We start from the raw sequence: 22,461 nt of genomic DNA on the forward strand, positions 1-22,461 counted from the left end.
GGGGTAGAAAGCAGTAGGTGACTGGGGAAAAAGCCAACCTGTTTATACCTCGTGCTTAAAACATTTAAAAATATTTTATTGATTTTATAGAGAGAGGAAGAGAGAGAGAGAAATACTGATTTGTTGATCCACTTGTTTATGCATTCATTGGTTGATTCTGTATGTGCCCTGACTGGATATCAAACCTGAGACTTTGGTGTATGGGGAAGATGCTCTAACCAATTGAGCTACGGGGTCAATTTTTGTTTTTTTTTTAAAAACAGATTTTTATTTATTCATTTTTTAGAGAGAGAGGAAGGGAGGGAGAAAGAGAAGGAGAAAAAATTGATGTTTGAAAGAAACACAGACCTGCTGCTTCTCACAGGCCCCCAACCAGGGACAGGGACTACAACCCAGGCATGTGCTCTAACTGGGATTCGAACTGTAGGCCTGTCAGTTTGTAGTCTGGCGCTCAATCCACTGAGCCACACCAGCCAGGGCCCTTCTGCTTTTTAATCATATTTATTAGTTATAGGCTTCCTGGATTGAGTAAGTCAAAGATATAATAAAAATGCCTCTCTGAGAAACTTCTAAGACTAGGATGGTGTTGATTTTTTTTTTTTTAACTAAAAGGAGAAAGTCTAATAATACCCTTCTCAACGAAGCAAAATATTCATCAGTTTTATTCTTGTTTAAAGCTGTTATCATCTCAAATAAGTATTTCCATAGGAAATAAAAAGCAATGGCAAAGTTACATGAATTTGGAGCATAAAAATATCGCAAAATTAATTTTTCATTAAATTTTACTGCCTTTCAGTTAAAGATTTTCATCTAAGATAGCTATAAGGGGTAAATGTTATAAAGTAGAAAATCAGAAATTAAAACCAAAAATTATGCCATTCAACACAGAACCAAATCACATTCCCCTCCTTGAAGTCAAAGATATACTTGTTTGTATAATCATGTTAGCCTGAAAGACTGCGTTATAGTTGGGTAATCATCCAAGAACATAAATTGTAATCAGAAGTTGTGAGATGCGGTTTACTAAAAAAAGTACCATGCATCTAATTAATACAGAAGGTTTCAGAGAAAACTCTATAGTGGATGGAACCCTGATTCCACAGGGGAGGCTACGTTATAGCAGCAAAAATGGAGGATGGTGAGATGATGGGAACTGGGTGAACAAAGCAGAATGTGCAAAGGTGCTGGGGGAGTGGAAGGGAAAGGAATAAGCCTCAACAAAGGAAAATGTTTAAACTTGTCTTTAAAAGATATGTTGTTTTCAAATCTTCTAGAATACAACATGGAAATGATCTTTTGTTCAAATGGGAAGAAAGAATGTAAGGACTAGCAATCCATTAAGAAATGCAAGTAGCCCTTGGCTGGGTGGCTCTGTTGGTTGGAGCATCATCCCACACACCATAAGGTTGCAGGTTGGAGCCTTGGTGGGGGCAGGTATAGGGGGCAACCAATCCATGTGTCTGTCTCACACTGACGTCTCTCTCTCTCTCTCTCCCTTCCTCTCTAAAACATATATCCTTGGGTGAGGATTTTAAAAAAAAAAAGGAGATACAAGTAGAGGCTGACGGATTGTCTTGGAGAGACTGCCAGTGGAATTCGGGGAGAACTCTTTGTCACTGAGATAGAGTAGTGCTGCATGTGACACATGACAATTCAGTGACATGACAGATTTATACCAGTGTGTCTTTAAATGTAAGGCAAGAGATTTCTACCAAAATTATCCTCCAGCAAAGGGTTTGCCTTACACAAAAGTCCTTAAGATAAAATCACTGAATTTTTCAGTTACTTTTCGAATGACACACTATATTTGAAGAAGCCCCATTTGCCTCGATCTTTGGGCCTCAAGCTAATTTCAAATGCTTATAGAAGTCACCTGACAAACTAGAAATAAAAGAGGCTAAAACTATTTTATTGGATTTTTAAAAAGAATTTGTTTCCTTAGAATATGATTTTATAATCATCAAATTTTGCTGCCTTTGTAAACACAATTTTTTTTTCAAGGTAAATCAAGTGTGGCGTCACAACTAGCTCAACGCCACATTGTGCAAGAAGGATGAATAACTTTAATGCTGTGTGAGTGACTACTTGTGAGTTGGGATAAAATTTCCCATGTCTGTGTCTTTGAGCTCAAGAAGAGCTGTGTTTTAAATAATTTAAATAGAAATAAAGATGATGGGCTCTGATAAAGGGAGATAAATGAATCACATGGGGTTGGTGATGACAAAGATGTGTGTGAAAACGAAATTGTTTCATGAACTGTGAATGACCAAAAAAAAAAAAAAGGAAATATCTCTAAATTGCTCTTTCTAAACTTTTTAATGTGAGTAAAATATGTAACCGCATTAAATAAGCAGACCAGGAACTAAAACTATGTCTATTCAAGTTGACAGAACGCTTATAAACCATCTTCTTATTTGGAAAATGGGGGATTACCTCTATTATTCTGTCATATCCAGAACATAGAGCAGAGAGAGTTCCTCCAACTCCACTGTAGCCTGGATGAAATACCATACCTTGGGCCAAACATATTAGATTTGCTCTTTCTGAACCTTCTAATGGCCTAATACATATTGACATAAAGACTGAAGTGCTGTTGATTAGGAAATCTAGTTTCTGGATAACTTCTATAGCACAACAGTTTTGTCTTGGGAGTTCGGTAGCTTTTGTTTTCAAAGCCTATCCTCCTTAAGAAAGACCATTTCCTGAAGTTCCAATCTTCTATAAATGAGACCAAAATGAGACTTACCATCTATTACTTTACTATTTTAACTTTCTTTACATTCACTAGATATAAACACTTGCTATTTTCATTATTGTCAGGCATAAATGCTAAACATTTCAATATTTGATGATGTTTTATCCATATAATCCTATGATGTAGGTAGTGTTATGTTATTCCACAGGTGATAACTAAAGTCAAAAAGGTGAAGTGGCGCTGGCTGGCATAGCTCAGTGGATTGAGCGTGGGCCTGTGAAGCAAAGGATCCCGGTTCGATTCCCAGTCAGGGCACATGCCTGGGTTGCAGGCCAGTTCCCAATGGGGGACACATGAGAGGCAACCACACATTGATACTTCTATCCCTCTCTCCTTCCCTTCCTCTCTCTCTGAAAATAAATAAATAAAATATTTATAAAAAAAGGTGAAGTGACTTGATCAGGTGATACACAGCAAGCTGGTGATTCCAAAATTCACATTCTTCATAAAAAAATTCCACTACCTTCTAGAGGTAGGCGATGGAACTGAGGAGGGACCTAGTCTAACCAGTGTATTCTGGAAGCACTTCCTACTGAACATGATGTAGAAAGATTTGAAAAGTAAAAGATAGAAATAGGAAAAGGTGTGAGAGATGTTGTTAAGAGAGAAGAGTGTGAGTAAAAGCTCATGAACCTGAGATCGCATTGCTATAAGCAGTTTCGTGTTACCAGGGTGTAGAGAGTCAGTTAGACTGGTGGGAAATACTGACTGAGAGGGAGGAGGGGGACTTTATGTAGGTAGAGGGCCCTATATGGGTATAGGTTATGGAGATTGAATTTTACCCCGGGAAATGGAAGTAATTGGAAACAGTAACAGTGCAAGCAAAACCAATAAACCATAGGGCTTAGAAATAAAACAGGATAACAAAAAGATGAGCTGTTGGTTATACTTAATATTTTTGCAATATATTGATTATTCCTTGGATATTAAGAAAAAAACACTTCACAACAAGCAAGTCTCCTGAGTAATGTTTCTGACCAAGGAAATTGTTAGGGAATCTATGAAGGATTTGAAATGGAACAGTAGCCATTATCATGTACATACCCTAGATTAAGGACTTCATTTTATACTCATTTAATCTCCATAACAGCCCCATGAAGTAGGTGATGACTTCTCAGTTTTACTAGGTAAGTAAAACCAGTAAAAAACTTTTCTAAAAGTAAAGTGATTTCTCCAGAGAAATCTAGTTTAAAATGTTGTGTGGTACAACAGACAAATCTTGCCAAGAATGTAAAGAAAAGGGGACTCTCATGCACTATTGGTGGGATTGCAAACTGGTATAGCCACAATAGAAACCAGTGTAGAGAGTCCTCAAAAAATAAAAAAAATAGAACTACCTAATAACCCTGTAATTCCACATCTGGGTATTTATTTGAAGAAATCCAAATCACTAATTTGAAATGATATATACAGCCCTATGTTTAGAACAATGTTATAATAATCTAGTTATGAAAGCAACCTAAGTGTTCATCAATAGACAATTGGATAAAGAAGATGTGGTTCATATATACAATGGAATATTACTCAGCCACGAAAAGAATGAAATCTTAACATTGGTGATAACATGGATGCATCTGGAGGATGTTATGCTAACTGAGATAAGTCAGACAGAGACAAATACCATATGATTTCACTTCTACATGGAATCTAAAGAACAAAATCAGTGAACAAACAAAACTGAAACAGACTCAGATACAGAGAACAAACTGAGGACAGAGGGGTTGGGGGCTGGGTGAAAAAGGTGAAGAGATTAAGCACAAATTGGTAGTTACAGAATAGTCATGGGGATGTAAAGTACAGCATAGGGATTACAGTCAATAATATTGTAATAATTATTTATGGTGTCAGGGATCACTTTGTAAGTTATATAAATGTGTAAATAATATACTGTGATGCGGACACTGGCCCGCAGTGTCTGCAGTGTTATGGATGAGATGAGACAAATTCATACAGACTACCAATTCCTGTGGAGTGAAAGGGACAGCGCCACCACTCTCTCAGGGGGAGAGCACCCCGACTCTTGCTTTGACAGGCTTTACTGGGTTCAATTTGAACAGGAACACAGGGTGTAGAAGTAGAGCTCATCAATCATTGTCAGGCAGAAATGATTAAAGAATAGATAACATTAAAAAAAACTCTGAGGGCTTATTCTGAGTCAGGGTCAGATAGTTAAAGGGCCATAAAACGTTGGGAAACAAACTCATTCTATACTTGGACCCTTATCATTTAAATTGAGGGTATTAGCCAAGCAGGTTTCACAGGATATTATGCATTCTTTCCTAGGCCTGATTGCCCCGGGGAACCCACCCTTTCCAGCACAAGGCCGCACCTACTTCCTGCATTGTTTCACGCTTAATTCAGGCAGGGGAAGTAAGGCAGCCAAGAGATTAGGAAACTTCTTGCAGACAGAATGAGGACTCGGGCTGTGTCAAAGCTGAGGAGCGAGGATCCATCACCCCTTTTTTCTAAAGCCCCCCAAGTCCTTCCCTGAGGACCTGTTCACAACCGTGCCTGTCTTAGGTTGTCCCTCTTTTGTGGAATCTTACCTGTCATGGGCTAACCAGTCATCCACCCGGGGCCAAGCAGGGTGAAGTGAAAGGGGACAGAGGTAGTGCCCCTACAAGGAAGATAAGCTTTGTCTCCTTAGTGGCTTATGGTCCCAAGGTCTTTTTACTCAGCCTTAGCCATGGGGGGTTACAGTTTCTGAAACTAGGCAGAGCGGTTCCCAACAATACTGTACACCTGAAATTAATAAAGAATAATATTGAGTGTCAACTGTAATTTTTCCTATAAAAAGTAGCATGATAAATATTTATCGAGTTTCAGGTGTTGGTTAAAGAAGCTCTAAAAATTGGGAGGTGTTAACTGTGGTCAGAGACAGATATAAGAATGAAGTATATCAGACTCCACAAAATCCTGACCTTTTCTTAATAATTTGTTGGTGGGCTTTTTTAAAAAAAATAAGAGATAAACTAATCTTTCATAAAGAAAACAATTGAGCCAGTGGAGTGCCATTAAACTTGAAGTCCAGCTAGAAAATGCAATGGGGAGTTCATGTGGGCTACTGCATAAACTTCCCAAGATCTAAAACCCATAAGGAAATCAGAGATATAGCTATGAAAGATAAAAGATCGAAGAGTATCTAAACAAGTGAGAACTAGCCAGATGTAAACTGTGATTACAAACATCTCTAAAAATCTAAGTGCCTTGTGACAAGAAAGGGTTTTTGTTTTGTTTTGGGGTCTTTTGTTGTTGTTGTTCCCACTAACACACCACTGAGGTTTGGCTGGGGGGCTCACTCCAGTACCCAGACTAAACCAGCAACCCTATCCAGCACTGTAGCAGATGGAAAGGGAGCACATGAAATCACACACTGGCTCTTAAAGCTTCCACATGGAAGAGACCTATAATTTCTGCTCATGTTTCATTGGCCAGAATAAATCACTTGGCCACATCAGATTCAAGGGGGAGTAGGGAATTGTATTCCAACCATGAACCCAGAGGGAGAAGAACAAAAATTTGGGGAACAACACGACAGACTATCGCAGTGAAAAACAGCAGGGAAAGCAGCCTAAGAAAGGGAAAGTTCTGAAGGTAGGACTTGCATCAGGGGCTTATAATTAAGTGGATGCTTGCTGACTTATTCATAATGGTAACTAAGAGGAGAATAAAATTTAATATAAAATTTCATAAAAAGTGTTGCAATAGTAGGTCGATTTACACTGTGAGAAGTTCAGTGAAAGGCACCATAGGACCCCTCACTGGGATTAGTACTGACGAGGTCACACTGAGACTTTGTAGGGGACTTGTTTATCATCCTTCTTCCTTCTCATCCAAGTCTCAGTCAAAGAGCATTATGTTGCTTCTCACTCATTTTAGGTGATTCTAATAGTATTTCTAGTTTCATTGCTGTCTGCTACATTGGGCTTAAGGAACCTCTTTTGTTATGAATTTATGTACAAAAATTTTACACATGAGTTATGATTCTGTATATTGTTGCTTCTCTATGCAGTAAAATATCTAATTTTAATCTATTTAATAGAAAATGAACTAGATAAGGCAAACATTTTTCATTACTGAAATAACCTCTTTTCCAAGGAACATCTGATCTTATAACTGCATTCTCCAAATAGAACAGATTCCTCCCCTTACAAAGCACATACAAGAGGTTTCTTAGGTTGAGTTTCCCCAGAAACTGATCCGGAGATGAGTAATGGAAAGCAAGTACCTCTGTCTGTTTGGGCTATGATCCCAGAAGGCACAGGAAGGAGAGTGAGACAGGTCAGGAAGAAGCTAATACAGGGTTCATAAGGAGTGGGTTACTGCTGTAGGCAACCGAGGCTCTAAGCTGGGGACCTCTGAGAGACAGTGTAGAACACAACTTAATACAAGCATACTTGCTCTAGAGAGTAGCACTCTTGCCTTCAATGTGGGGGTGGGGGCCGCAGGGCGGGGGGAAGCAACGTCTCTGAAGTGCAGTATGATGAGGTATGCCTCCATAATCCTACTTCCTTCAGGTGGGGGAGCTGGGGTGTTTTTAAACCCACTTCCCTCCTTTATTCCTTGAGGGCTGCTCTGAGAGCCATTAACTAACGAGCCCTCATCCCTGAACAGGCAAAGTGGGGTCTGGGAGGCAGAAGAAACCCTTGGTCAGGGAAGCAGAGAAGGGAGATTTGCAGTAAAATGCCACTGGACTGCTAGTAGGAATGACAGAGGGTGGACTCCCATGTAAAGTTCCAACAGTGTCAGCACAGAGAGGATACTTGGGTTTCTAAGCCTTTTTGCTCTGATATACCCATCTTTGAGCCTAGATGCCAACTTTCAAAGAAATACTAAAGATATGGTGGCATCTGAGAAAAGATGGCATCTTTTAAAAAAAGTGACAGTGGCTAGGTCATACGCAGAGTGGCCCAAGAGTGGAGACGGGGGAGCTCTGACCAGTTAAAGGCCAAGAGTCTTGGGAGAATGACGTTGTTCACAAGCAGGCTAGGAAAGGGAGATGCGGGGAAGAGCTGACAGGTGTGTTTCATAAAGCTGGGAGAAGGACTTCTTAAAGCCACGAGGACTTTTCACTGAGCAAATGGTCCTCAGCCCTCATTCCTTGGGAAAAGAGAAACAAGCTGTGGATATTTTCCAAGGTTTGGTGTTTTAAGATTCAATTAGTGCACTGTAACAAGAAGTGGGGTATTGGGTATTAGAAGCCAGAGACTTTTATTTGATTTACTTTTCAGAGGTAGCAGAATTGTCTCGAAATCATAAAAAATACTTAGTTTTCATTATTTTCCAAGCAGACCCCCGAGGACAGGGAAAAGTAAGGGTTTGTTTGGGGGAGGGTAGAATTTCCTAAAAGGAGAATTCTGGAAGTCATCATAACATAATTAAACAAAGAGGAATATGTGCCAGACAAGAGTGGGTGGGGGCTGTTTTCTCTTCGTGGTTGGTTGTGGTGCTTTAAGATCCCTAGCCTAAGATGAGGCTTCTGGGCTCCCAGGAGGCAAGTAGCTGCTCGGGAAACCCAGAGCTCCAGGAAGACCAGCGCAGGTGTCTCGCAGGTAAGGAGGCCCTTGCATCCGGAGGCCGACTAGGCGGGACCAGAATCCTCACTCCGCGGCCTAGTGGCTGCTGACTGGGATTGGAGAGCAGGACGCTCGCGCAGGAACCCGGCCCGACGGGCGCGGCTCCCACGCGCGCTAGCTGCCGCACCCAAACCTCACGCGCCGGCCGAAACCGCCGCCCTGCTCCTTCCCTACACCCGCTTCTGTTTGCCGCCTATTTCCTCCCATCCCACTGCCCAGCGCTGCGCGCGTCCAAACTAAAGAATTAACTCATTTCGTTCTCTTAGGAGAGTGGGGAACACGCGTGGTTCCTCCCACTGCATGGGTCACCCTGAGCACGGTCCCGTATCCGCGGCGCAAGGAGGGGAGCTCTTGGTCTGGAAAAGTCCCAGGAAGCGAGCATCTCTGGTCCCGGGATGCGTTTGGCCTCAATCCTCCTTCTATTTCCCGCGCTGCGCGCGCTCACTCCCCAGGAAGTTGGTTGCAAAGTTTCTGAATGAGGTGTGGGCTCTCGCAAGAGGAGGTCTGGTGCGGCGCGGGAGGCGAAGACAGAAGCGCTTCTCGCGGCTTCTTTGTTCTGCTTTAGGGGACAGACCTGGCCGGGAGTCGCCGGGAGAGTGAGGGGACCGCCAGCCGCGACATTCTGGAGCCAGCAGGGGCTCTTTGCTTCCTCCCCACCTCCTCCTTCAAGCATCTCCCCCACCCCCACCCCAACCCCGGCACTGCTCCCTAGGCCACAAGTCTCCTTCCTTGACCCAAATCCATTATTTCCAAACTTCACTATCCCACTGAGGTCCCTCATCTAGGATGGAGAAAGAGGGTGGAGGCGATGGTGCGCTCTGGAGTACCTCCTGAAGGGTGGGTGTTTGCTTTGGAAAGTTTGGGTTTTTTTCCTGTGTCCTACAAACTGCTGCTTCCGTGGGCCCCCATCCTCTCCCATTCCCCCACCTCTTGGCTTTCCCTCTTTTCAGTTCTAATGAGATCTTTGAGAAAAATAAGCACTGCTCTGAGTCACTCAGAGAGCCTAACCTGTGGGCCGCACTTGGGATGAGGGTCTAGGCATGGGGGGAGGCAAGGATGGGGTCCTCAATTCTGGAGTTCTAGGATTGACTGGTAGAGGACCTGAGGAAGGTCCGTAGCTGTTCCTGGTCTGGGCACCTGATTTGTCAGGCGGTGAGGGAGGGGATGGAAAGAGGGGATGCTCTGCTCAGGCCATCCGCGCTGAGAGGTACAGGATGGGAGGTGGCCAGGGATCCCGAGTCAGATTCTTGGGGCAAAGAAAGGACAGTGGCCTGGGAAAAGAAACAGGCGAGGAGCGTTTGGCTCCAAGGGTCAGAAGAAGCGCGGCCACCCAGAGATCTGCCGTCGCGGATTGCGATTCAGGCCAATTCTGGGTCTGAGAGGTGAGCTCGTCGTCCAGGTGGGGATCCTCCCTCGAGTCCCTGGACCGAGTTGCACAGCGCCAGCAGCAACAGGTACCCTGGAGCTGGGCTTTGTCCTGAGGATTAGAGGGCTCTCCCAAGGGACAGTGTAGTGGGGTGGGCGGGGGAGAAGAGTTTTGCAATCCTTGGAGCCCCTCTGAGTTGTTTTGGTGTGTTGGGTGGAGGGGTAAATCCGGGTAGGGAACAAGGATGGAGAACCAGGGTGCGCCCCGCCTCTGATTGTGTAACCCGCCTGTATCTTCTGGAGTTGACCCTCTGCCCTTCGTATTTTGTCTACTGGGATGGTGAAATACTGAGGGAAACTCAATGCCAAAGTGGATTGTTCACGTTGATTGGCAGGGAAAGTGCGAACAAAGAGGCGCATCTCCCGGAAACAATGATTTTGGAGATTTTCCCCCCGCAGACGTGAGCGGGTTGGGGAGGAGGCGGTATGGAGGGAGGGGACCAGAACCGGCATCTCTGGGGAAAGTTGGAAGGAGGTGGTGGGAGGATTGGGTCGGGTCGGGTGGTGTGGAGCTGGGGACTGAGCTGCCCGGCGTCTCGGAGGATCGCGAGCGGGGCGGGAGATGCGGGGAGGGAGGGGGCGGGGAGGGAGGGAGGGAGGGGGAGGGGAGAGGAAGAAGGGGTGAGAGGGAGAACCTGCCGCCGCTCGCCGCCTCTTTGTCTGCTCCGGGACCGGGAACAAAGGGGGGAACTCTGATGAACTCTCCTCCCCTCGCCCCGGACGCCCGGGTATCTCAGTCTCGCAACTTTGCCACTGCGACTTTCTGCGCTGTCAGACCACACAAAAGTGTCCGCGCGCCTCGCGGACTGCAACGGGGGATGTCTCTGAAAAGTGCGACCAAGTGGGAAGAAGGTGAGTGGAGACTGTTGTCTTGTTTACCTCTCCTACCCTGAATGCGCCCAGCTCCCCACCCTTGGAGTACAGAGGAGTCGTCCAGTGACGAAGTTTGGTTGAAAAGTTGTACCTCCTCCCCCCCCCCCCCCACTGCCTTCTCTTTTGTTCTTTAACGAACTTGAACAGATGATTTTAGTTGTTCATTTTTAATAGGCAAAAGCCAATCAGGCATTTCTCTCAAGTGTCTCTTTCTGTGAGGAGCTGAGGGTTGGGGGGAAGGGTATATACAGGGGGCATTGCCTCGCTTTCCCCTAGTTATGCGCACACGGGAGAAAAACACGCTGAAGTGCATGGGGTCTGTTCAGTCTCACCCCCGCCTCGCCCAGACTTTGTCATGCGAAAGAAAGAGATACGGAGCTGGGGGTCGTTTCCTCACGGTTTTAGAACTTAACTGTCTGCGGAGCGCCCAGCAGCAGACCTAACGCACAATGCCAAAGCTGCAACAATAGAATGCAGAAGAGGTGTGGGTTGGAGGGGTGTGGACTTTTGTGTCTGTGGTCCAGGGGGTTAGAGCAAACAGGTAAGAGTTCAGGAAGATTTATTTGGGGTAGGGTAGGTGGGGAAAGCCACAGGTTCCCGACAAGCAGAGATGCAGAGATGGAGGGAAGAGGCCTGGACCACTAGTTACAGAGTCGGCCATCCCGTGCGCCCATTAGTTCCACCGACCACCCAGAATGACCTCTGCTGTCCTTCGGATCCATCCTCACCTCGCTCACTTTACCTTCACCCCCCATTTCAACGGGTTCGAATAGAAAGTGGAACGTGAGCCCTAGGAGATCCTCAGACCTCGCCCTCCGCCCGCCTTTTGTGTTTTAACCTTTTGTTTCTATCTGCCACGCCCGCCCCTAGAGGGGTGGCCGTAGCTGCTCCTGCGAGTGCGGAGTCAGGGCAGCCTCCTCCAAGTTAATGGGCGAAGGGGGACTCCCTAACTTTGTTTCCCAAGTAGCTTCCCTTCGCAGTGTTTCTAGGTTGGTTCTTGCTCACAGGAGGCAACCACTCTGCAACTGGTAAACATCTCCACCTTATATGAAATGTCTTTCAGCGCTTCCCCGCAAAAGTTGCTTGTTTGTCCTGTCATCTGATTAACAGAAAAACATTTAGGGACAGCAGTTGGGAGTTTGTGGAAAGTGGGCAAAGGTAGTAGGCTTAGATTTTATGATGTGTTGAAATATTAGGGGTGTGTGGAACAGTCTTCTCGAATTCGAGGAGGCAAATGTAGGTCATTATCTTCAGGTATGTTTGTTGGAGTCATTCCAAATACCAAGGTAATTTATCACCATCTCTACTTTCCTCTCCTATCCCCACCCTAGATCGAGAGGCTTTCCTCATGCCCCTGGACTTTTCCACCTTTTCACTTAGACAGCACAAATGAAAAGTCCAAACACAGTCTCTTTGAACTTCTGAAAGTTATGATTTTGTATCGTAGTATCCATTATTTAAAACGTGCAGCTAGCAAGGATTCAAGTGCCAGAACTACATACAGCAGTTTTGAATTTTCATGTTCAAGGCTGAAATCTGTGAATGGAATGGTTACATTTTTTAAGAAACTGGGCGTGTAGAATGGCTTGGAAGCTAACCTTAATTAATTTTCATTGTACAGGTGGTGTTATTATTATCAGCATCTAGAAAGCATCCCTCGGGGCACTGTTCTTGTGGGATCTTTCTAAGAGTGAACGTTATGGAAGTACCAATACGTCATTCCTGGATGAAAAGTTGTCAGACTTCTGCAGTTACTTAGAAGTTAAAATGTTGGAATTGTTTATGATGCCTCCCCTATGTGGATTACTACAATTTGATCACTGGGAACTCTCCACCTTAAAGAAGGTACTTTTCTTTTTAAATACTCCACAAGTGCTTCTTCATTTTTTGGGCCAGTGCTAATGCCATTAGAGAATTGTCTAGTTATCTTGAGCTTTGCCTGATCAAAGTGGTTTATGACTTCAGATTTCCTTGTTTTGAACTGGTTTTCGTAAGTTCTTTTTCATTGGGAATGAGGATTTGAGTACTTCTGATGAGATTTTATTAATTTTACAGTATATCCTTCATCATCAGCACATACAGAATGTGGATTATGTTGTCACCGAGGAAAGTTATGTAACAATGATGCATCCAATATGCAAATAACCTATCTTATTTGTGATTGGTTTTGTTTTTAAATACGGTAGTGAATGTTTCTACATTTGCAGAACCTTTGTAGTTTGCATTATTTTCTTTTCACTTTTGAAATTTCATTTTGCTAAACAAAATTCAAAAGGAACCAGAAATAAATGAATTCCTAATAACCGGGAATCAATGTGAAAGTACAGTTCTAACAACGAAGACTTGACTTCGTTGTAATACCAATACCTTTGTGTAATACCAAGGAGGCTGTACATTTGTTTGGTCTTTATGGTACACATCAAGTTTTTACAGCATTCATTAAGAGTCTTATATTCCCACTTTTAAGTCTTACAGTTCATTTTTGTCTGTATCTGTGATAAAGCAGTTAAAAGTTTGCGTAAATTCTGTTGGTAATATACAAGTGATTTTGACACAGTCTTCACTTTTCTTGTTTAATGTTCCTTGTTTGCCATGGAAAGTGAGAGTTTTCTTTGTTTAAAATGCATTGTTTTGAGTTGATTTAAATGGTAAGATTTGATTTTTCAAAACGATTCAAGTTCTAAGTGGTTTTAAATGGTATAGGTGGAGAATAGATGTATTCCTTTGAGAAAAGTTAAGATCTGGTCAGAGGAGATCATTGGGAATTGGCAATGTTTTTATCTTGCTACAATTGAAAAACTATTCTGGTTTGCTTTTTTTTTTTAGTTGTATAAACTTGGACAGGATACTTAATCATCCTGGGCTTCAGCTTATCATCTATAAAATGAAGGTTAGGTTAAAGAAACTTTAAGAAATCTCTTAAAGTATCATCTCTGGAGAAGTTTATTTTTAATTTGTTGAACAAAAGTGGAAAACTTCATGTATTTTAATAATTATTATGTATGAATTCTGAGCTCCTGGAGTATTAGTTCAGGAAATACACATTACCTTTAATTTTCTGTAAAGTATGCTCTTGGCAAAGTGTGTTGTCTGGAAATGTCCAAGTTCCTCAAATGTTTTCAACAGAAGTTTGTTCGGCTAGAACAGTTTTGGGGGGGCAGAGAGTGCAGTATTATTTCTCATCAAGTGTTTTCCCTACACATGTCAGAAGTTAATATGTTTGAATTTGTTCTAGTGGCCACCTAGAGTGGGGCTCAGAGGTTTAGAAACAGACTTTGGAATGAAACACCTGAGTTTGAATCCCAGCACAGGCGACTCACCATGATGCCTTTGTCAGGTTACTTGGTTTCCTTGGGTCTGTTTCCTGATTTGTACATGGGGATCTTAACACTAATCTCATGGGGTAGATGTATTTTTTAAAAGCACCTACCAGTATGTAAGAAAAAAACTTAACAGAGAGCTAAGTATCTCTAAACATATAATAAAAGGTACTATTGCCTTTCACAAGGAATTAGTGATATTTTGTTACTCCCAACTTTCTTTGTTGACTGCCTTACAAGTTTCAAACCACACTGACCAAAAATATTTACTGAAATATTCAAAGTCAATTTGGTTCGAATTTTTCACATGTTTAAAGGTTTTTCTCTGAAAATGTGTTCTGTTAAAGTATTTTATCCAGTTAGGTGTGGATTAATTCATTCTGACAAGCATTTATTAAATGTTACTGTATGTAAGCATGTTGCCAGAGGTCATGGCTTCATCTTGGAATTTGTGGCCCTTCCATTTCCTTATAGAAATTTCTGTGAAATGAGATAAGAGCAAATTTGAAGAATTAATTTACTGAACTTCTCTGTTTTCATTGTTATCAATGATGAGTAGATTGAGATATAGTTAAAAAAATTTGTTACTCACTTTTCAGTTACATTATAAAGTGATGGTTAGTGGTGTCTTGGTGGAGAGATGAAGAACCATTGCACATTTTCAGATATTTGCTATCGTACAATGGTCTTTATTGAAATAGAAAACTCACAGTTAGTGGAAACAACACTTAGAAGATTAGCCTATCATGGTGAAATGAATTTTCACATCCTGGATTTTCATTTTATGGATTTATAATTTAGCAAGGTACATTGCCTCCTCTGAGTGATTATTTAGCTTGATGAATTTCATTTACCCTTAGAAGTTTCTGATGGGAATGTTAGGGTACTGCTTCTTCTCATTTGTAATCTACCAGCAGATAGTTGCTTAGAAATGATAATGGTATTAAGAAGAAAAATATGAAATAAGTTAATATTTTAATGGGAAAATATTTTCCCCAGATATATCCAAAACTTTGTTTGTGGACCACATCTATTTTAATCATTAGTATTTTAATCATTAGTACTATTTTAATCATTACTGACATAATAATTTGTAATCACAGAGTTTAAACTGATAAATTTCTTTACTTTTGTATATGATGCCAATTCTGAAATTATAACCAAATATACTTAATATGCTTACTTTACTGTAAGTATCAAATTTTATAATCTTGGCTATTTAAAAACTATTCATTGGTCTCCCATCCAAGTACTAACCAGGCCCAACCCTGCTTAGCTTCTGAGATCAGAGGAGATCGGGCACGTTCAGGGTGGTATGGCCATAGACAAAAACTGTTCGTTGGTGTGTATACTTTGAGTTAGTGAAACCTGAACAATCCACCAAGGTATTTAAACTTACATAGGAAGAAAATCCAAATATTCATCTGTATCATCTAAAAATTATGAATATGGTACATACTAAGCATCTTATAAGTAAATTTAAAAAACTGTTTATTTACCTTTGAACTTTATAATAAGTATAGGACATGATCACCAGAATATTTTGAGTAATATTTCCACTTATTTACTATGAGTTTCTTTAGGTGCAATAGGTGTTCCCAAATCACTTTGATTCCTTCTTCATAGCCTCGAGTTTGCTGATTTAAAAATGCGAGTCACACCCTGGCTGGTGTAGCTGGTTGGGTTGAGCTCGGGCCTATGAACCAAAGGATCGAAGATCGGTTCCCAGTCAGGGCGCATGCCTGGTTGCAGGCCAATTCTCAGCAGGGACTCACGAGAGGCAACCATACATTGATATTTCTCTCCCTCTCTCCTTCCCTTCCCCTCTAAAGATAAGTAAATAAAAATCTTTTAAAAATAATAAAATAAAATAAAATAAATAAAATGCCAGTTATTTCTAAGAATTTCGATGGTAGTTATGCTTATTATTGTTTAAGATAAAGATGCTTAGACATATATCACAAAACTATGAAACCTATTCTGGTTTCATAATCATTCTTAATCATTCTTTCCATATTCATCTTTTAAGTAATATTTATTTAATGGCTTCCATGCACTGGGCATTGTTCTAAGCACTGAGGATACGTAAGAAATAAAAATTCCCGCACTCTCAGAGCTTTTACTAGTGACGGTAAAATACATGTAGCAAGGCAGCGATTGCTATTGAGTAAAATAATCTCAAAGCGATTGCTATTGAGAGTGGGAGGGAAGAGGTTGGCAATTTTCTTTTCTTTTCTTTTAAGATTTTATTCATTTACTTTTAGAGAGAGGGAAAGGGAGGGAGAAAAAGAGGGAGAGAAACATTGGTGTGCTAGAGAAACATTCATCGGTTGCATGCGCTCTGACTGGGAATCTAACTCGCGACCTTTTGGTTTGTAGGGTGACACCCAACCCTCTGAGCCACAGCAGTCAGGGCAGGGGTGGCAGTTTTCAGTGGGATGACCGGGGATGACCCAGGATGACCTCATAGAAAAGGTGACGTTTGAGGAATGCCATAAAGGAAGTGAAGAAGTGAGCTATGTGATATTTTTGGGTAGAAGAGCATTCAGGCAGAGGCATGGCAAGGGCTTGTTGTATCATTGCAAGGCAAGGGGGGCATAGTGGCTGGGGCAGAGTGAGCAAAGGAGGTGATGTTAGGAGATGAGGTCCCAGAGGACATGGGAATATGGTGAGCAGATCACATGGATCCTTAAAGACCATTGTGAGGACTTCTGATTTTTCACTGAGGGATGTGGGGTTCCATGGAAGGGCTTAACCAATGACTGGCCTGATGCAATCAGTGTTGTAACAGGACGACTCTAGTTGGTGGATTGAGACCAGATCAGAGGGTGTGCAAGGGCAGAAACAGGGAGATCATTTAAGAAGCTATTTCAGATATCCAGTGAGAGGTGATGGTTTCTTTGGTGAGGGTAAAAGTAGCATGGAGGTAGTGAGAAGGGATTGAATTCTGAAGATAGGTTGGCTGGAGGATTTACTGGTGGACTGAATAGGAATTATGTGATAAAGAAGAAGAGTCGAGTATGATTCTGAGATTTTTGGCACAAACACCTCAACAGACCTAAGCACATTAACCAAGATGCAATGGGATCTTGAGGTAGAGGAGACCAGAAGCTCAGTTTGGACACATTCATGCTAAGATATGTTTTAAGCATTTTGGCAGTTCAATATACAAGCCTGGTTTTGAAAGAAATTTAGAGATACAAGTTTGTGAGTTGGAAAACATTAAATGCTATTTAAAGCCATGAGACGGATGAGATCACCAAGGGAGTGAATATAGAAAGAAAAGAGGTCTAGATGCTAAGCCTTCGGGCCCTCCTGATTTAGAAGGGGGAAGATGAGAAGAGGCAGGTAAAGAATAGGCAGAGAAGAGGGGGCTACGACTGAAGTCAAAGTCCACTGAAGCAAGTGTCTCCTCGAAGAAGGCAAGGTCATCTGTGTCAGGTGCTGCTGATAGTTGGAGCAAGATGACAATTGAAAATAGATCTTTGGTTTTAGGCATTTGGGAAGTCAGTGCTCATTGGTAGGCTTAACAAAGGTACTTTAACAAATGGTGAAAGATATCTTTTTCTTAATGTGTGTAGTCTGTTGCATACCTTAATAACACAGGTGGCAAACACAAGGCCCGAGGACCGAATCCTACCCTAGACCTTGTTTCTACCCTGTGGCAGCTCTGAGCTCTGGCTTAACCATTAAGGAGTAGTTACATTGATACAGTCCTAAAATTACATTTGGCCCTTTGAAGGCAACCATGAGGCTGATGTGGCCCCTGGTAAAAATGAATTTGACATCCCTGCTTTATAAAATCTTATCTATTGTAACTAAAACTAGTAAGGACTTTCTTTTTTTATTTGTTGATTTAGGGATAGGAATTGGATGGGGAGAGAGAGAGATTGATTCATACATTGATTTGTTGTTCCACTTATTTATACATTCATTGGTTGATTCTTGTATGTGCCCCAAATGGGGATCAAACTGCAATCTTGGCTTATCAGGGTGATGCTCTAAACAACTGAGCTACCTGGTCAGGGCCTAGTCAGTACTTTCTAATTGATAAAATGCTTTCATATATGTTATCTTAGAGTCTAAGAGAGATGGGATGATAATATCTATGTTTATCTTACAGAAGAAAAAGTTGAGACTCAGAAGGAAAGTGATTTGTCCAAAGTCACCTAATATGAGATAGAGCTGTCTTTTAACTTCAAACCCTTTGCCATTCATGATAGGGGAGATAGGAATAGTAAAACTAATTCCAATGTAATGTGATGGAGGTGATAATCGCAGTGTGTATAAAGTATAGGATTATATCAAGGGAGGGAGGGATTATCTTTGGGAGTCACAGGAGATTTTCCTGAGTTAGGATATAAAAAATGCATTTTAACATGTGGCAAAGTCTAGGCTGGGAAAATATAATGTGCAAAAACATGGAGGGATGATAACTGGAATGTATTTGGGATGCTTAAGACATTTGATTCATGCTGAACTCGAAGGAGAGTGAATGAGAGAGAGGCTGGGGTGCCAGCAAGTTCAAGCTTGGGTTGAAATAGAGTTTTTTTTTCCAAAGATTTTATTTATTTATTTTAGTCAGAGGAAAAGGGAAGGAGAGAGCGAGGGAGAGACACATCAATATGTGGTTCCCTCTCATGTACCCCCGACTGGGGACCTGGCCTGCAACCCAGGCATGTGCCCTGACTGGGAATCGAACTGAGGACCCTTTGGTTTGCAGGCCGGTGCTCAATCCACTGAGCCACACCAGCCAGGGCTGAAATACAGCTTTAATAAAACAAATTCCGGGTACCATCTTAAATGTCCCTCATATCACAAAAGGTAGTTACACACAAGTCTCTCGTGTCATATAAGATAGTTATACACAATCTAGTTAGAGATGCTTGAATGTATGTACTTTACCACAAATGCATTGTCTTAGTTCAGGCTGCTTATGAACAAGTTTCCTAGTCTGGGTGGCTGATAAGCAACAGAAATTTATTTCTGATGGTTCTGGAGGCTGAGCAGTCCAAGATAAAGACGCCAATAGATTCAATGTCTGGTGGGGGCCGGTTTACCAGTTCATAAACAGTTGTCTTCTTGCAGCGTCCTCACAGGGTGGAGGGTCTCCCGGGGTCTCTCCAATAAGGGCAGTGATCCCATTCTGGAGGGCACAGTCTGCTGACCTCACCACTGCCCAAAGGCCCCACCTCCAAGTGCCATTATATTGCAAGTTAGTTTTCAATGTATGAATTTTGGTGAATTTGGGGGGCATACAAACATTTAGTCAATAGCAGATATATTTTCAAAATTCTATTCTTCCTTTTAAAAGTATATGTCCATGTGAGTTGTGTACTACTGAAGGGGTTCTGGTGACTATTTCTAGTCTGTATCAATCAGAATCTTTTGACATCAAGTAAGGAAAGTGGCTTAAAAAGTAAGGATTTATTGTATTTATCCATTTTTAGAGAAAGGGAGGGAGAAAGAGAGAGAGAGAAACATCAGTGTGTGGTTGCCTCTCATGTGCCCCCAACTGGGGACCTGGCCTGCAACCCAGGCATGTGCCCTGACTGGAAATGGAACTGGTGACCCTTTGGTTCGCAGGCCCGCACTCAATCCACTGAGTGACACCAGCCGGGGTGAAAAGTAAGCATTTTAATTTTATTTTTTTGTTTTCACATTAAAGAATTTTGGAATAGGAGCACTCCAGGATTGGCTAATTTAGTGGCTCAGCAGCTCCCGCTGAACTGACTTTCTCCTTCCCGTCCTGAGAAAGCTGCTGCAGCTTCAGGCGTTATGTCTCCACCTGGGAACCAAAGGCGGGAAGATAGAAAGGATTGAATCATTGCCATATGTTTATACACATATAAATGTACTCTACTCGATGATTTCTTTGGGTAAATGTACAGGGTTGTGCAACCTTCACCACTTTTAGAACTTTCTGGCATCCCAAAAATATCTCCTGTGCCCACTTGCAGTTAATTTCTGTTCCCACCCGATGGTCTCAGGCAACCACTAATACACTTTCTCTTTCTATACCTTTGCCTTCTCTGAACTTTTCATACATTGATGGAATTGTACAGCTAGTGGGGGGTTTTTGGGGGGTGGCGGGGGAAAGGGTCTGGCTTCTTTCTCTTACTGTAGAGTTTCTGAAGTTCATCCATTCTGTCACATGAATCAGTGACTTGTCCCTTTTGTTGCCTGACTAGTGTTCCGTTACATGCATATGCTACATTTTGCTTTTCTGCTCACCAGATGATGGGTGTGTGGATTATTTACATTTTTTAGCTATCATGAATAATGCTGTTGTGAATATTTTTTCATGGACATGTGTTTGCATTTCTCTTAGATATGTAGGAGGCAAATTGCTGTGTTATGTGGTAAATGAAAACTTTTTAAGAAACTGCCACACTCCTTTCCAAAGCAGTGATACCATTTTACAGGTTTGAACATTCCACCCGCGCTTTCTGAGGGTTCCAGTTTCTCCACATCCTGGCCTCTTACATCTTTTTAAAAGTAAGGGAAACTTTCAAGAAGTCCACAGAAGTCCTTCTAAGTTAACAGCAGAACCTCATGATAAAATTTACTCCCTTAAAAAGGAAAATGGGGTTATTCTGAGATGCTTAGACTGAGATGCTTAGACTGATCCACGAACACTCTGACCCACAATGGCCACTGGTGCCCAGTGTCAGAATGAGATTGAAGGGAAATGGTCTTGAGATTGAAGGTAACCCACAGAGTCAGCTGTATGTCCGTGTGTCAGGCTTAGGAGATATTATTGATTTAAACAAAATAGAGCCAAGTTTGTATGACAATTATGATTTAAAAGGTGGCCACAACTCAAACATAAATCACCTGTTCTATCGAAATTCAGGTTGTTCTCTGTTTATCCCATTCACATTTTCTGAAAATTAATCTGTCCAAACTAATAGCAGAACAAGCACAGCCTTGATGAGTGACTCTGGGCAGTTGCTAACTAAGCCCAGCATTCCTTTCCGATGAAGTACCATGTAACTTTTCTGGCATCCCAGTAACAGTTTTTTATAATCTTGGGTAAGTATCAGTTAACAGTCACCAAATTCTTAGATATAGAAAGATATTTAGACAATGTTTACTGCTGGACAACTTGGCAGCAACTTGGCAAAAGTTGCTTGGATGAAAGCAACTTTTTCTCATAATTTGAGCTTGGATGAAAAAATAAATCAATAAGACTGTATTATCATAGTTTTATTCTTTTATTAATTGTTTATAAATATATCTTGTATTGTGAGGTACAACATACGTAAAGATAAGTAACACTGTATGTGTAGGATATTGATGCTTCCACTGTTGCAAAATCCAGAACATGTGGGTCAACATGTTTATTTCAGTGGAGTGATGGAGTTCTAAATGATTCATGCTTGAAAAGTCCCTGAAATTCTGAATCAAAATTTTTGGTCATTAGAATGCATCAGTACATAATTCTGATAATTTAGCAGAGTTACAGAGAATTACAGTGGGAAATTGTATTTGAAGTGTTTCCTGTGATGTTTGTGCTCTTAAAATTATTTTTTTCTTCAAATCTTAGAGCAGGTACCAGTATAGACTACAATACTAGAACTTTGTAACTGTCATTTTAATACTAACATTTTGAATTAAACAGTGACAAAACATCTAAACAACAACGCCAACAGTTCTCTAATAATGGGTAGTTTCATTCCAGAGACAGAGAAAACCAAGAAATTTAAGTTTCTTAATTATTAGTCTTAGTGGGAGTGAAGTATACATCTTAAAACTTACTGTCCAGTTTTCTCTTTATTAGAGAAGTAATAACTATTACTGAAACCTCAGACATTTGTGCTGCAATTACTTATGTATCTTTTTTACTTGATTCTCCCTTCAGTCCCATTTAGTAAGTGTTCGTAACATCCTCACTGCACAGATAAGGAAACTGGAATTCAGAGAAGTATCCAGCCCGAGTAATCAGGCTAATAAATAGAACAATGCAAATTCAGTAGTGAGGGACCAGCAGTGGAGATGAGGATGAAGATGAGAGCAGTGGAGATGAGGATGAGAGAATATTCCCTTAAGAGGTACTACTCAAACTAATAATTTTTCTTCTTTCATGTTGATATAATTTACTGTTTTTTTAAATCCTCACATTGAGGACATGTTTTTTAAAATTGATTTTAGAGAGAGAGGAACGGAGAGTGAAAGAGAGAAACATTGATGTGAGAGGGAAATATTGATTGGTCACCTGTACGCACCTGCAACTGAGGTGCATGCCTTGGTTGGGAATCAAACCCACAACCTTATGGTATATGGGCTGATGCTCCCACCAATTGAGTCACCTGGCCAGGGTTGGTTATTCTTATTTTGAATATACTGTGAATATATTTTGGGACCCAAACCCTTGACCATGCATAAAAAGGGAATGGTCTGTTCTGCTGGTGTTTTTAAATCCAGAGAGATCGTGTTGCAAGGAACAGTTGAGAAGCCAACATGATGGTAATGGTGAAACTAGTCAGGGTTCAAGAGTTTTACTTGTTAG

The 22,461-nt window shown here is 41.5% G+C and overlaps 1 long non-coding RNA gene across 1 annotated transcript in view; it reads left to right on the forward strand.

Annotated features, from left to right (window-relative positions):
* Positions 1 to 10,395: 10,395 nt before the first annotated feature.
* LOC118981202 (uncharacterized) overlaps positions 10,396 to 22,461 on the forward strand; it is a 96,521-nt gene continuing 84,455 nt past the window's right edge. Inside the window, exons 1-2 of the long non-coding RNA XR_005065300.1 lie at positions 10,396 to 10,608; positions 12,251 to 12,474. This is a non-coding gene — a long non-coding RNA (uncharacterized LOC118981202). The remainder of the gene's footprint in view (positions 10,609 to 12,250; positions 12,475 to 22,461) is intronic.

This window comes from Sturnira hondurensis, unplaced genomic scaffold (genome assembly GCF_014824575.4).
Source record: "Sturnira hondurensis isolate 20B ecotype Veracruz unplaced genomic scaffold, ASM1482457v3 Scaffold0023817, whole genome shotgun sequence".
In the NCBI taxonomy this organism is placed as follows: domain Eukaryota; kingdom Metazoa; phylum Chordata; class Mammalia; order Chiroptera; family Phyllostomidae; genus Sturnira; species Sturnira hondurensis.